The following is a 16,117-nucleotide window of genomic DNA, read 5'->3' as shown; positions in this document are numbered from 1 at the left end:
AGCAATTTTTTTTTTTTAATTCATTTGACACTTTCTAGTGTTTCTTCCTATTGAAATTCCTGACCCACTGCATCTGGGTCTGAAACCCAGGATCCTAACCACCATACTGTCCTTCAATTCTGGATATAACTTTGTATCTATTCACTGACCCTCTGTTTATAAGCACTTCACCTTTCTTGCAGGAGTAAGAAGAAATAGAAGGCCCAGAGGTCCATTCGGCATATCCCTGGGCATCCCTGACAGTTACCCAGGCAATCCAGTGAGTCAGGCTGCTCATACAGGAGCCATCTGACATATTCAACCCCCAGTTTTACAATTCCACTCTCAAGTTCTTTCAAAGCTATTGGATGGATGGCATCCCATTTTGATGATTTATTTAAACAGTTTGTCAGGTCAACCACATCCTGTATGCATATGATTCAAAACACAAATGTTTGCTGTAGATGTAATTTTTCATGTCAACTTCCACACCAACAGAAAATGACCTTTATTCCAGAGAGATGCAATTTCTTTACAAATAGTAACTTGCAATGCCCTGGGAAGCAATCATTAAGTTCTAATAAAAAATATAATAATACAAATGTAATGTTTAGTTGAACAGCAGAAACGGTTTGGAGGCCTTCAACATTTGTTAATTGCAACCCTACATGAGAATTTAAGGTTATTCACAAAATTACTTGCCATTAGATGAATTTGAACAAATAATGCACTTTTGAAGAAGAGTCATAATTTGAAAGTACAATATAAAAAGAAAACAAAAAAGAGGTATCCATCAGATACCTTGTATCTTTGTACAAGCCTCTCCAGAGAATCTTTCTTGAGTCTGTAAGGTTTACTCCTCCCAAATTTGCTTACTATGCACAATAGGAATTCTATGCCTGGGACTGGCCTTTCCATAGTGAATTCAAAAACTGCAAACACACATTTAATATTTGCTTAATTGAATCAAAATTCTAAAGTCAAACATTATGAGGATAGAGTTAAATTTTTCCCCTCAAATTATCCATATATTGCTTTTAAAAGCCAAGTTACTTTTAAATTTGAAAGTATTATTTGTGGAAAATATTATTCCACAAATTTGAAAATATTATTGCCCTTAGTTTGAGGAACTTATAGTACCACTGCTATTTTTAAATTTGACACAAGTCTGATTGTATGCATATTAGCTCAATACAAGATCCTGTAAGCAACTCCTAAATTAAAATCTTGAAGAAACATCTGTGATAAAATGATTCTTCTCTTTCCTCTGTGATTTCAACAGTATGTTTATGCTCTTTAGGTATTAGACAAGAAACAAAAGTGCCCTTGGGGGTACTTGAGGGAAAGAGTTATCTCATTTTCTAGAATGGATTGAAGAGAAACTGGAAAGGTGGCTAGAACTAGCAAGTCAACCCAGTAAAGTCTGGATCGGCCACTGACCTGAGGACATAGCAATCACTTGTCTCAGCTCTGAATATAAAATGAGGGCTGTAATTTCTCATCAGCATGGATTAGGAATATGATAAACAGTCAAAAAAGAAGTGTCAGTGTAAGAACAGAGAAAGAACCAGCAGCCTGTTTGTCAAAGGTGCAAAATGAGCTCCAAGGAAGGATGGTGCCACCATTATGCTTTACTACCAGGTCAGTGAGCCAACTAGACCAGTAGGTGAAGATGCCTCGTTTCACCAGCTGGTAGGATTAATCTTACTAGGGAAGGAAATTCATGAATAGCCTTCAGGAAATATAAAAAATACCAGTAAGCATGTGTAAGGGATGAAAGTATAACTTCCAGGGATATATAATCATTTCCTTCATAGGATAAATTGATCCACGGGAGAAATTTACATCCAGAGTGTTGGGAACCAGATATGAATGAAAGAGATAATTATAGTTTCAACATCAAATTAAAAATCAGTTTAAAGACAGGGAAATAGGTTTCGATGCAGAAGTAAAACTGGACAGCAGCTTTTGTAGGATCTGAGGATCCCAGCAAACAAGGAAGCAGGTTGTTAGAAAGGGTCTATGTTGCTAGCAGATCTGGAAGCACCTGTCAACCCAAATCTTCCTCAGACTGGGAGTCAGGATGTCTTTGTAGAATATGCACCGAGGAGAGAGCTGAGTAAAGGAAAAAACAGGGCTTCCTTGGTTGTCCAGTGGTTAAGCATCCACCCGACAGTGCAAAGGACACGAGTTTGATCCCTGCTCCAGGAAGATCCCACATACCATGGAGCACCTGAGCCCATGCACCACAACTGCTGAGCCTGCACACCTAGAGCCTACGCTCTGCAACAAGGGAAGCCACTGCAACAAGAAGCCCTCACATCGCAACAAAGAGTGGTCCCTGCTCTGCACAACTATTCATAAAGCCCATGTAGAGCAGCGAAGACCCACCACGGCCAAAAAATTCAAAACAAATTTTTTTAACTCTTAAAAAACATAGGAAAATAACAACAAGAACTGAACAAAAACAACAGAAAACTACCTGCCATTTGCTATGCCCTAAAAAGGTGTTAAAAACCATATTTCTTTCTCCTTGTTGTGCTTCTGTCTTTTAATATTAACAAGAATCTTGCTGTATGAGTACTATGAGCTCCACTTCACAGATGAGGACACCAGTTAACTAACTGGTCCCAAGGTCACAGAACTTGTGAACAATCTCATTCATGGCTAAACCTTATTTTGCAAACTCAGCAATTTTTTTTTAAAATTCATTTGACACTTTCTAGTGTTTCTTCCTATTGAAATTCCTTTTTCAAAACAGTCATCTTACCAAAGAACACCAGGGCTAAATCTTGTTGGATAGATTGGTCTATGTAACCCTGGTCAGAAGACCCCTCCAGACTGGCCAGCAGGCACACGCACCCTCCCACCCAGCCCAATGGTTTGTCAGTAAGGAGACTTTTAATGAGCAACAGAGAAGCAATATGGTCCTCATCCTCAGGAAGATAACTGCATGGCAGGGAAAATGGCATGGCACCCACATAATGCCTTCACTCTCAAAACTGTCCCTGCGGTACTTACTGGCTAATGATTTAGGGCCTGGAAACTGTGATGTGTCACCTCCTCACTGAGAAGCGTCACCCTGCAGGTCACCAGACGGTGCTCTGTCACCTGCATTGAGGTCCCTGAGCTGGAAACTGGTTTTCTGCACCGACCCGAGTTAGCCTGGGTGAGGACCACCCCCTTCAGGTAATGCTCTAAATCCTCAAGATGGAGCTCATTAGGGACCCTAGCTCGTTAAGGCCCATCACACACTGTCAAGGGTAATTAAATCAGGGATTAGTGTCACCCAGAGAGCTTGGCAGAAGCCTGGTCCATGTTAAAGTGTTTGACACTGAATGGTGAGGGCAGACAAGGTTACCGTTAGCTCCTAGCAGGGAGCCTCCTCTGAGGCTGGTGGGGGCTGGCGGGTAGGTCCCTTGAGCAGAAGAAAACTACGTATTTTAGTTTTCCTCACATGTTCTCTACCCTGAACCCCATTTTGCACTTATTGGATTTCTTTTTAATTAAACTACATGACATTTCACTCTCAAGATTCTATTTAAAAACACCAGGGAAGAATATTTAAAAACACCTTTCCCTCAATTCACCAGAAGTTATCCTTGTCCATCTTCTCAGATGGATGGAGCTGCCTGTGTGGTCCTGGGTATCTGTTCACTCACTATCTGTCTGGAGTACAGTGAAATGTGCCTCTCACATACCTCATGTGGAAGTGTAAATTAATGCAACCTTTCTGGAAAGCAACTTGGTATTATCTTCCAAGAACTTTAAAAATGCTCATATCCTTTTTGACTGAATATATAATTACACTGCTGGGAATGCAGCTGAAGAAAACCATCAGACATACAAAAGAGGTCTGTTATACCGAGATGTTCACTGCAGCATTATGTATAATAGAAAACAAATTGGAAATGTCAGTGTTAGTCAGTAGAATACCAAACATCCGTATAGTTAGAATATCCTTGTTCATTTTATTCAACAAATGTTTATTTACTAGGCACTGAGAATTTAGTGGTAAACCATCTATACCCCTCCACTGCTTCTCAGAGTTTATAAAGTTAGTGTTTTTAAATTTTGATAATATGGGAATTTGTTTATATTAAAGTTTCAAGGAAACCCAAGATTTGGGGACTTCTCTGGTGGTCCAGTGGTTAAGACCTCGCACTTCCGATGCAGGGATTGAAAGTCCGATCCTTGGTTGGGGAACTAAGATCTCACATGCTACGTGGCATGGCCAAAAAAGAAGGAACTATATCTACATATCAACAGGGTTACCTGTTTGAAGAAGTTAAGAGCAATTTTTCTTTTTTATGCTTTCCTGTTTATTCTGAGACAAATACTATGAACATAGATTGCTTTTTTGCATGGATGCTCAGTCATGTCCAACTCTTTGCAACCCCATGGACTATAGCCCACCAGGCTCCTCTCTCCATGGAATTGTCCAGGAAGAATACTGGAGCGGGTTGCCATTTCCTATTCTAGGGGATCCTCCTGACCCAGAGATTGAACCCGAATCTCCTGCAAGTCTCCTGCATTGCAGGCATATTCTTTCCCACTGAGCCACCGGAGAAGCCTGTGAATATAGATTACTTTTATAATTGAAGGAGGTAGAGAAAATATCGCATTTCTAAAAACATGCACACAAGCAAAAATATATAAAAATATCCAACTCTTTTCCCTTCTGAGTAGGAAATGTGATTCTTACCTTTGCTGAGAAGACTCACCTCTGTCTTTCAGGCTGCCAATTACTATCTTCCATTTGGATTTCATCGTCACCAAGGAGCAATGATTGGGGAGCAAATGAAGTCACCAAAGAGGTATGGTGACAGTTTGCTTTCCCCACCCTATAGTTTTATTCACACGGTTTGGTGATTCCCTATGTCTCCTTCTGACCCCAACATCTCCTAAGCTCACTCGTCAGAAGGAAAGTGCAGGTATGCAAACAACAAGAGTTCAGTTCCTCATTAAGATCATAAATTCCAACAAAATATTAAACATAGGAGTCTGGAAGTATTAGTGTAGAGTTCCCCTGAGGACCAAGCATAAGCCAGGAGAGAGCTGGCTCCCTGGACTCTAGCCCTGATGGAAAACCAGTGCTGAGGCCATCCGTCTCCGAAAACCACCCAGTAGACTGCTTTGGTATCTGTTCTAGGGCTTGCAGAGCAGACTGCCTGTGTTTAACAGGTGTAACTGCTATGCTGCCAACACAGCTGCTCATTGAAGACCTGGAGTCCTGTGTGTTTGCTTCTGCACATTCCAAGTAGGGTTACAAGTGCTGATGGATATTCATACCCAGAACGAGAAGAGGGTAAATAGATAAGGGAGAAGTTCCAAGGTTGGTGTACTCCTTCTCTATGTCACCTGGCTTGGGGCAGATCTTCCCCCAACTGACCACACAGTCCACTTTGAAAGACAGCTTTTAGGGTGGCCCTAATATCCTAGAGTCATGAACATCTGTGCTCATCCTATTGGGCCTTGTTTTTAATCACACACATCAATTAGTCATCCAGCTGAGGTACGTGCAAGGATGCCTAAGTAACTGACCTAGGTAATAATCAGAAGAAGAGCTATTCATCAGCAATTACATGTAGGCAATTTACAGTTTCCAAGCTTCCCCACCATCCAAAGAATACCCTATCCCAGAGAAATTAAGTAAATGGATGACAATCATTCACAGACAGAATTCAAAACAGGTTCTGATTGGGTACAAAGCCCAAGCACTTCTCTTTCCACCATATTCTGTGACCTCAAAAAATAGTGTTATTTTTTCTTTTTTTCTGAGACTGGAACATTTCTCCTCTACCTAACAAAATGCACCATACAGAATCCATGTGTTATGTAAGCATACTACCCTGTAATCCAAACACCTCATTACTGCCTCTCTCTTCCCTCTAATTGGTGATAGGAAAGCAAGGATAGTGGTGGTCAGAACTTAATAACAGGGCAGGAATGGGGATTCTCTTGTGATGAATATAACTTGCACATTGAATACCATCAGAACAAAGGTGAAAGCCATTACTCTTGCCTACAGTCCAGCTAACGTAAACACTTAAACATCTAATAGTAATTTATAGGAAAGCATTTCTGCTAATCCAAATGGATGCGTTCACAGGTTAGCCCTGTAAAGGTCTAGTTATTTTTTTTATTTTTGAGGTGGGGAAAGTTAGACATAAGAATGTGACTGATTTTCTACTGACTACACACTTCTGAGGGCTTCCCAAGTGGCTCAGTGGTAAAGAATCCACCTGCCAATGCAGGAGATGCAAGAGACATGGGTTCAATCCCTGGGATGGGAAGATCCCCTGGAGTAGGCAATGGTAACCCATTCCAGTATTGTTGCCTGGAAAATCCCATGGACAGAGGAACCTGGTGGGCTACAGGCCATGGGGTCACAAAGAGTTGGACATGACTGAGCAACTAAGCACGCACACATGCACACACTTCAGAAAGCTGCATGAAGGTAAGGAATAGGTCCAGTTGCTTTAGATTATATGCATATATTCATATATTGATTTATTCAACAAACTCTGAGTACCTACCACATATGAGATGCTAGGGGAACAAAAACATATGTGCCTAGGATGGTGCTGTGCCCACAGGAGTCACCCAGGGAATGTGCCTTGAAAGCATTTATTGATTATAGATAAGAGTGGCAGAAATGAGGGCACCAATGTCTGGATCTACAAATTCCAATCTATTGCTCTAACACCTACAAAATTCATCATTCCGTGTACGTAGGTGGCCTCTGAGCTTCCAAGCAGCACAGAGATCCACAGATTAGTAATGGATTGCAAACGTAAGACTGTCATTTCATCAACACTAAACGGGTTACACTTTCATTCCACTGAGTGCCTTCTTGCCTCTGAAACGTGGGCCCGGGAAAGCGGTCGCACCTCTCTGACCTCTGCACCACTCATTATCCACTGCTGCTCCATCTCACAGGTCTAATCAGCTCTTACAGTTCTGATCTTGTTAGGGAATACTGGTCTCCCACACCCTGGAGTCCTGCCTAATTCACTACTGGGAGCAACCTCACAGGAGTTGAGAATCACCCAATGTCTAGATTCCAACCAGATAACCTGGTTCTGTTCCTGATGTGGGTCTCCACCCCACCAACCCAAGGACTGAATTTAGGTCAACACTAAATTGCTACATGTCAGTCTTACTACTATTCAAAATGGAATAATAAGAGCTACCCTCCCAATACTTTAAAGGGATACAAAGGGGATTTATGGTCTGATGTCTGCAAAAATCCTCACAGAAAAATCATGTGAAAAACAATGGATTTTTATGGCTTAAAATATTGATTTTTTTCCCCTCAAATTTTAAAAACAACTCCACTGGATGCTACTATAGAATGCAAAGAGGAAATATCAAGAATGCATAGAGAAGGGAGAGGAAACTTTAGCAATAATAACCACCCTTTGGTAAAGAATCTGCCTGCAATGCAGGAGACATGAGTTTGATCATTGGGTCCGGAAGATCCCCTGGAGAAGGAAGTGGCAACCCACTCCAGTATCCTTGACTGGAGAATCCCATGGACAGAGGAGCCTGGCGGGCTGCAGTCCATGGGGTCACAAAAGAGTCAGATACGACTGAGCGACTAAACAACAAGAAGAGGTAGAGTCATTATTTTCAAATGAGTTTTGAGAAACATCTTAGGAGTTGGCAGAGGGCTATTCAAAGCTAACCATAGTGGTTGGTGATAAAGAAGACTGAAAAGCAACAACATGCCAGGAAGAACTTACGGCAAATGTATAAGGAAGAGGTTCAGGGGAATGAAGGCGCAGGTCTCCTCTCTCCTTCCTTGCCCTCTCTCACTGCCCTCCAGTGCAGTATTAATAGAAGAGTTCCCTGGGGTCCTAAGAGAACCTTTGCTGCATGTGGAGGGGCAGGAAGTTGTGCTTACTGCCACAGGAGACTGGTTTGGCTATGTTGCCTATGTCTCAGCAGCAAGGAGTGCCAGTTCACATTAAGCTCTGTGCATCTCGTCACATCAGCCGTGGCCCTGAGCCAGCATGTGATGGGTGCTGGGACTCAGCATCTGTGACCAAGGTTAGAGCCCATCTCAAGGAGTATGCTCACCAAATGAATATGGCACCTGCTTCTCCTGGCAGTAGCCCATCACCAGTCTCCTGCCCACCCAGCCCTGCTTCCTGCATCCCCCAGATTTATTGCCGAGAAGGCAGGAGGCATCAGGACAAAGGATATAAGCAGTGATGACCATCAGCCTGCAAATGACGGAGGCCTGGAGGAAATGACATCTTGGCTACAGCACAGTTCACAGGGACCGCAGCCCACTTGTTTCTAAAAAGAGGAATTCAAGACCCAACAGCTACAAAAGATGGAGCAGTACAGCCAGAGTGGGGAAGGTGTGGGCACTGGGCTGGACACAGACATCTGGTCACCACGCTCTGTCCATGACTGCCCAAGTCTACAGGCCTCACTTTCATCATTTATATAATATAGGCTTGGATTCAGTGACCTTTAAAATACTTCCAGCTTTAACATTCTAAAAATTTGTCATTCTGGGTACACCCAGGGCCCAGCAACACCCGTGTGTACAATGTGTATAATGATAGCTTATTAGAAATGGGATGTCCTGGTCCCTACCCCGGAAGTACTTAAAGATACTCTGCATTTTAACAGTATCTCCAGGTGATTCATATGCACATTAAAGTTTTACAAGTATTGTTCTAGAATATTTTATCACAGGTTTATAGAGAATCATCCATCCTAACTTGAGAATTATAAAGCAAAACAAATGCCAGATTGATGACCTGTCTTCTTTAAAAATTATCACTGTAGCTCATTAATAGGACCTGACACTGTGCTAAAACTTGTCATCGGATTAAATCCTATCCCAGGCTTTGACTCACTGTTTTACGCAGAGCAACCACCCCATGCCTCAGAAGTCATTGCTGCAGTCCTTGTGGCTGCTCTCAGGTGGCGTGTCCTCTTTTGAACATATCTCAGCTGGCTTGCTTAAGGGTATTTAGTCTTAGTGCATTCGGTTAAATATCTCAATAGAATAGCCCTCACACATGAAAATACAATATTATATGAGGTATCAAATAGCAGTTTTAGGCAAACCTCCCTTTCTGGATGCAATTACACGATTGTAACATGACTAAATCTGCAGGTGGAGTGGCTCTGTTTACCAACCCAGGGGTTAGTCTGTCTAACAGTAATAAATAATTCCTCTCTTTCTTGTTATGTAGCCCTGTGCTGCAGAATATTCACGTGGAAATTGACATATTTGGCCCCTGCACTTACAGAATTAAAAATGGTTACATGCGAGTCTCTAAATGCCAGCACTATTGACGTTTTGGACCTGACAATTCTTTGTTGTGGGAGCTGTCCTGTGCATTGGAGGTTGTTTAGCAGCATCTCTGGCCCATATCCACCAGATGCCTGAAGCAGTCATCATTCAGCTGTGGCAGCCAGGATGTCTCCAGACATTGCCAAATGTTCCTTGGGGGAAGGGGGGTACAATCACCCCTGGTGGAGAGCCACTGGACTAGAAAACACTAGTGAGGATTATCCGGAAAGCATAAGGAAGATGTCTATGGGGATGTGACTGGAAACAACCACAACACACATGCTGAGCAATTATATTAATGGTGAAATAAACAATGAGGTATTCATAACACATGCAAGTCAATGGGCCGGGGAGGACAGGAGGAAGAATCAAGTGAGATCTATGACCCAGAAAGGAGAACCCGAGTGGAACAGGCTACCTCTAATTCCAGCAAACACCTCATATTGAAGAGCAGAGGTCCTGATCACGGGCTGTTTCTCAGCCACAGACATTATTAACAAAGATGGAAGTAATGTCAGAGACAAAGAAGAGTTCAAGGATGTCAGACAAGAAGGGCTGTAACGGTATAAAAATATCACTTTGAAGTATTAGTTCTCAGAGGCAAGTGTGCTGCACAGAGATTCATAAAATCTACAGCTGGAATGGGCCTTAGATTCACCTCCTCCAATGCCATCATCCTGCATATAACCCAGAGAGGCATATGCGCTAGTCCAAGTTACAGTTACCTAGAGGCAGAGCGGGAACACTTGTCAATGAAGGCGCAGGCTTGGTATTAACAGTCTCTGTTGCCCGGCACCCAGAGCAGGGCGTGGAGAATCCTGAGGACCAGGGATGGTTGAGTAATCAAAGTGAACCCGGATCTCTGGCCCCACAGCCTGATACTCCTTCTGCCATGCCCCTCTACCTGCTGGGACTTATGAGGATTTTTAGAGTATGGCAAGTCTGTTGATGAAATGCTAATTAAAATAGCATCTAGTGTATTGGAAAACATAAAATGTGCATATGTGGGTCTTCCAATAGAAAAATGAGAGGAATAGGCTTTGAATGAGGTTAAGATACCTCACCCAGGGGAGAGTGAGTTGTATGCCTTCCAGGGTACAGTGGCAGGGAATAGAAGCTACAAATTAAAAAGACGGTGTAAGTGTTAGTTGCTCAGTTGTGTGTCCGACTCTGCGATCCCATGAACTCTAGCCCACCAGGCTCCTCTGTCCATGAGATTTCCAGGCAAGAATACTGGAGTAGGTTGCCATTCCCTTCTCCAGGGGATCTTCCCGACCCAGGGATAAAACCTGGGTCTCTTGCATTCCAAGCCACCAGGGAAGCAAGGCTGGAAGATGCCTGCCACACGAGTACTCCTTTATTCAGTCCCTGCCAGCCACCCGAGCAAGTTCCAGAACCCAACCCAGGTCAGCTCTCCCTGGGAGAAGAGGGAACAGAGCCGTGGAGAAAGAAGAGATGCCCCTTCTGAAAGAGTCATATCCTATCCCCTTAAAAATGCTAAATTTTAGCTTATGTTCCAGGTCAACTTTGGAACTGGCAGATTGGGATTTTAGAATTTTCCTGCTTCAGAAAAATCTCTCTGCTAGGGGAGCACTCTTATCATGGGACAAAAGTTTCTTATACCACCATAAACCAAAAAGGCTTAAAATATAACTGCTGGTTGGGGTAACACATTAGCTAAAACCCATTCTCGTTCAAGTACCATCAGTTAATCAAAAAGCATTAATTGGGGCTTCCCTGGTGGCTCAGTGGTAAAGAACCCACCTGCCAATGCAGGAGACTCAGGTTTGATTCCTGATCCAGGAAGATCCCACATGCCAAGGAGCAGCTAAGCCCATGCGCTACAACTGCTGAGCCTGTGCTCTAGAGCCCGGGAGCTGCAACTGCAAAGCCCACGTGCTGCATCTACTAAAGCCCTCATGCCCTGGAGCCCGTGCTCTGCAACAAGAGAAGCCACCACAATGAGAAGCCTGCACACCTCAACTAGAGAGTAGCCCCTACTTGCCACAACTAGAGAAAAGCCCTCAGAGCAGTGAAGCCCCAGCATGGCCAAAATAAATAAATAAAAAGCATTAACTGCATCAGATCCTTCACAGTTTTTGTGGTGGGATGGAGGCAAAGTCATTGAGGAATCTCTGGTTGCTGAGGAGGGGAAGCAAGAGGGAAAGCACAGAAAGAAGAGGCTGTGGATCCAGATAAATTTCGAACACTTGGTCATTTTGCTGAGCCAACAGGGCTCCCTCTTCAGCTGGACTGGGACAAATAGCTGTGTCTCAAGGTGGCTTTGTCATGCTAATGCACCCAGACAGCTCTGCTTCCCAAGATTTAGAGGAGGTTTTGTGAGTTTGTTAGAACCAAGCTGAGCTTCCTTAGAAAGCTTTCATTAATCAGGGTATCACTGAACAGAACCAGTACTTGGGAACCACCCGATTAAAGGCAGAGGAGAAGGTGCAGCCTGCATGGCGTCCAAGTGGATCACAACATGAAGCATCGCCTCAATGCCGGACACTGTGCCAGCTTCCTTACAAAAGTGATTTCTCGCACTCTTACGAGAAGAGCATTATCTGGACAATGCAGATGAGGCAGCCGATGTTTATGGGCTGTGAATAAAACTTGGCTGTGGTCATTTAATGAATAACTGCTGGAGTCTCTGACACCAAAGTTCAGGCTCTTTCTACTCCACCATGAAGAAAAGCTAGAAAGAAAAAGGACAATCCATTGAAAAACCCTTCCCGATGTGAATCACAAAAAGCACTCAGGATTTAGTGAATCTCGGCAAATGAGGACTCCTGCATTTATTCTGTAACTGTTGAGCATCTTGGATGAGCAGAGTATTCTCCTGGCCTCCAACAAAAGACACATGGGAAATACTACTTCCTAATACGGCCTTGCCATCTAGGCGGGAGGAAAAATGAACACAGAGCAAATACTTAAGTCATATAAAATGATGCACATTAGATAACAAGGACTGTGGGACTTTGGAGATGAGAGATGTCTGTGAGATAGTGTAATTAAGGGAGGCTTTTATCAAAGAGAGATGCAGGCTGATCTTTTAGAACAACTAATAAACTTTTAAATAACTAAATAACTTTAGTATTTCAGGGAACAGAGAAGTGGAAAAGAACATTCCAGAAAAAAAAAAAAGTGATATGAACCAAGTCAGGACCAAGGCAGCTGTCCTGAACGGAAGCTCAGGGCTTGAATCAGTGAAGGCACTTTGGATGCAGTGATGAGCACAGCCTTGCTGGAGAAGAGATGTTGTGGAACTGACAGAATCTTCAATGTCAGAAAGTCTATAGGAAATGAAGGAAAAACCTAGTGAGTTTTTAAGATTTCAGTTCAGTTCAGTTGCTCAGTCGTGTCCGACTCTTTGCGACCCCATGAACTGCAGCACGCCAGGCCTCTCTGTCCATCACCAACTCCCGGAGTCTACCCAAACCCATGTTCATCGAGTCGGTGATGCCATCCAACCATCTCATCCTCTGTCGTCCCCTTCTCCTCCGGCCCCCAATCCTACCCAGCATTAGGGTCTTTTCCAATGAGTCAACCCTTCGCATGAGGTGGCCAAAGTATTGTAGTTTCAGCTTCAACATCAGATCTTCCAATGAACACCCAGGATTGATCTCTTTTAGGATGGATTGATTGGATCTCCTTGCAGTCCAAGGGACTCTCAAGAGTCTTCTCCAACACCACAGTTCAAAAGCATCACTTCTGCGGCGCTCAGCTTTCTTCACCGTCCAACTCTCACATCCATACATGACCACTGGAAAAACCATAGCCTTGACTAGACGGACTTTTGTTGGCAAAGTAATGTCTCTGCTTTTAAATATGCTATCTAGGTTGGCCATAACCTTCCTTCCAAGGAGTAAGCGTCTTTTAATTTCATGGCTGCAGTCACCATCAGCAGTGATTCTGGAGCCCAAAAAAATAAAGTCTGACACTGTTTCCACTGTTTCCCCATCTATTTCCCATGGAGTGATGGGACCAGATGCCATGATCTTAGTTTTCTGAACATTGAGCTTTAAGGCAACTTTTTCACTCTCCTCCTTCACCTTGATCAAGAGGCTCTTTAGTTCTTCTTCACTTTCTGCCATAAGGGTGGTGTCATCCGCATATCTGAGGTTATTGATATTTCTCCCAGCAATCTTGATTCCAGCTTGTGTTTCTTCCAGCCCAGCGTTTCTCATGATGTACTCTGCATATAAGTTAAATAAGCAGGGTGACAATATACAGCCTTGACGTACTCCTTTTCCTATTTGGAACCAGTCTGTTGTTCCATGTCCAGTTCTAACTGTTGCTTCCTGACCTGCATACAGGTTTCTCAAGAGACAGGTCAGATGGTCTGGTATTCCCATGTCTTTCAGAATTTTCCACAGTTTATTGTGATCCACACAGTCAAAGGCTTTGGCATAGTCAATAAAGCAGAAATAGATGTTTTTCTGGAACTCTCTTGCTTTTTCGATGATCCAGCGGATATTGGCAATTTGATCTCTGGTTCCTCTGCCTTTTCTAAAACCAGCTTGAACATCTGGAAGTTCACGGTTCACGTATTGCTGAAGCCTGGCTTGGAGAATTTTGAGCATTACTTTACTAGCATGTGAGTATGTGAGATAAATTTAAGATTTATCTGATAGTAATTATTATTCTAATTTGACAAGTAGAGTTTTACTAGACTTCTCAAAGTGGACAGAGATCCAGTGGGTTCATCTACATCTACAGAGAACAGCCAGAGGGTATGACAAAGCCAGGAAAACTCTACTCATCTTTCTTGTTTACCTTCCAGGGGTCCCACTGAGAATCCCAACAAAATGAGTCACAAGTCCTTGGTCTGTTCCATCTAAATATCCCAAGCACTTTCACTACTTTATCAGGGTATTTTTATCACCTAAAAATAAATCTTTTTAGGAGAGTTTTCCACATATAGCTGAGAGATGTTTGCATTTGGCATAAAAAGGAGACAGATGTGCATGCGTGCTCAGTCAAGTCCAACTCTTTGCAACCCCCCAGGCTCCTCTGTCCATGGGATTTCTCAGCAAGAATACTGGAGCAGGTTGCCATTTGCTTCTCCAAGGGATCTTCCCAACCCAGGGATTGAAGCCAGGTTTTCTGCATTGGTTGTGGATTCTATACCACTGAGCCACCTGGAAAGTCCCTAGGAAGGAGACAATATACTTGTAAATAAGCTAAAGTTCACTAACCACCAAGTGAGTGAGAGTGTCTCCAAAACACTGCCATTTTAAGCTCATTTTTTGTCACTCAGTCATGTTGACTCTTTTCGATCATTAGGACTCTAGCCCACCAGGCTCCTTTGCCCATGGGACTCCCCAGACAAGAATACTGGAGTGGGTTACCATGCCCTGCTCCCAGGGATCTTCATGACCCAGGAATCAAACATGCAGCTCCTATGTCTCCTGCATTGCAAGTGGATTCTTTACCTGCTGAGCCATTGGGGAAGCCCCAGTTTTTGTCCCAGTTGGCCCCAGTCAGGCAGAATCATGAGAAATAAACATATAACTCCACTGTCACCTTTAAGCATGGAACTGAACAAATGAATAAATGAATGAATTCCATCACTGTGGTGATGCTAGAGGTACCTGTGTCATAATAAGAAATATGTGTTGGTCTCTGCCACTCGTTCCTGAACCAGAGCTCCTAAAATTCTTATGCTATCCTGAGTGATGAAGGTAACAGGAGTGTCTCACACAGAACTCCTAAATCCTTTGGAATTTTCTGGGTTTTGGAGCATCTTTTGTTCTAACGAGATGACTCTTGGTGGTCTACTGTGTGGGCTCCTGTGTGGGGACTGGTCACTAAAAAGAAGAGGCCATGATTCGATGCTTGGCACTTTCAGCCCTACCCCTTGTCTTCTGGCAAAGGGAGAGGACCTGAAGATTGAGTTAATTATCAATGATGTCCACATGGTGAAGCCTCCATTTAAAGAATCCCTAAAGTGGGACTTCCCTGGTGGTCCAATGGGTAGAATGTGGCTCCCAATGCAAGGATCCTGGGTTCATTCCCTGGTCAGGGAACTAGATCCCACATGCCACAACTAACAGTTCATACGCTACAACTAAGACCCAGTTCCACCAAATAAATAAATAAAAGATATTTTTTTTAAATCCCTAAAGTACAACATTGGAGGAGCTCATGGATGGTGAGCATTCATGTGTCAGGAGAGAGGTGCACCACACTTTCACAGGAACAGACACCCCTGTGCCTGGGACCCTTCAGACTCCGTCCTGTGTACCTCTTCCTTTGGGTGTTCACCTGTTTCCTCTATTCTTCATAATAAATAGGCAAATTTAAGTGTTGTCCTGAATTCTGTGAGCTATTAGAGTAAATTATTGAAACCAAGGAGGGGGCTTTGGAAACCCCAATCTATAGCTGGTTGTTCAGAAGTACAGTGACAACCTGGGACTTCTGACTGTGTCTGTGGGAACCAGTCTTATAGGGTTGAGCCCTCAACTTGTGGAGCCTCCACTAACTCCAGGTAGTCAGTGTTATAATTAAATTGTAGGATACCCAGCTGGTGTCCGGAGAGTTGAAAAACTGGTCAATGTGGGAAAAAATACCCATACATTTAGCATCAGTGTTGTGAGTAGGATAAAAGTTGTTTTATCAGTCTAATGCAATGCCAGTGTTTTTGAGAAGAATGAGAATTAAGCTAGCTGAAAATAGGTCTGTCAAGAATCCACCATAGCTTGCATATATACAATGGACTATTACTCAGCCATATAAAGGAATGAAATTGGGTCATTTATAGAGATGTGGATGGATCTAGAGAGTGTTGTACAGAGTGAAGTAAGTCAGAAAGAG

At 43.2% G+C, this 16,117-nt stretch overlaps 2 protein-coding genes across 7 annotated transcripts in view; one reads left to right on the top strand and one right to left on the bottom strand.

The window, feature by feature from the left end:
• BRINP2 (BMP/retinoic acid inducible neural specific 2) overlaps nt 1-16,117 on the top strand; it is a 226,972-nt gene that overhangs the window by 35,612 nt on the left and 175,243 nt on the right. For 3 of the 4 annotated variants that reach the window (XM_081493884.1, XM_081493886.1, XM_081493885.1), the window contains exons 2-3: nt 4,717-4,796; nt 13,821-13,898. The gene's annotated coding sequence lies outside the window, so the exon portion shown is untranslated. The remainder of the gene's footprint in view (nt 1-4,716; nt 4,797-13,820; nt 13,899-16,117) is intronic. The other variant, XM_081493883.1, reaches the window with a different exon arrangement.
• The window catches only part of ASTN1 (astrotactin 1), a 345,878-nt gene that overhangs the window by 302,862 nt on the left and 26,899 nt on the right, over nt 1-16,117 (bottom strand). The window lies entirely within an intron of this gene.

Source organism: Giraffa tippelskirchi, chromosome 5 (assembly GCF_054371585.1).
Source record: "Giraffa tippelskirchi isolate mGirTip1 chromosome 5, T2T-mGirTip1v1.2.pri, whole genome shotgun sequence".
NCBI classification, from domain to species: Eukaryota; Metazoa; Chordata; class Mammalia; order Artiodactyla; family Giraffidae; genus Giraffa; species Giraffa tippelskirchi.
This window is presented reverse-complemented; position numbering and strand designations above follow the sequence as displayed.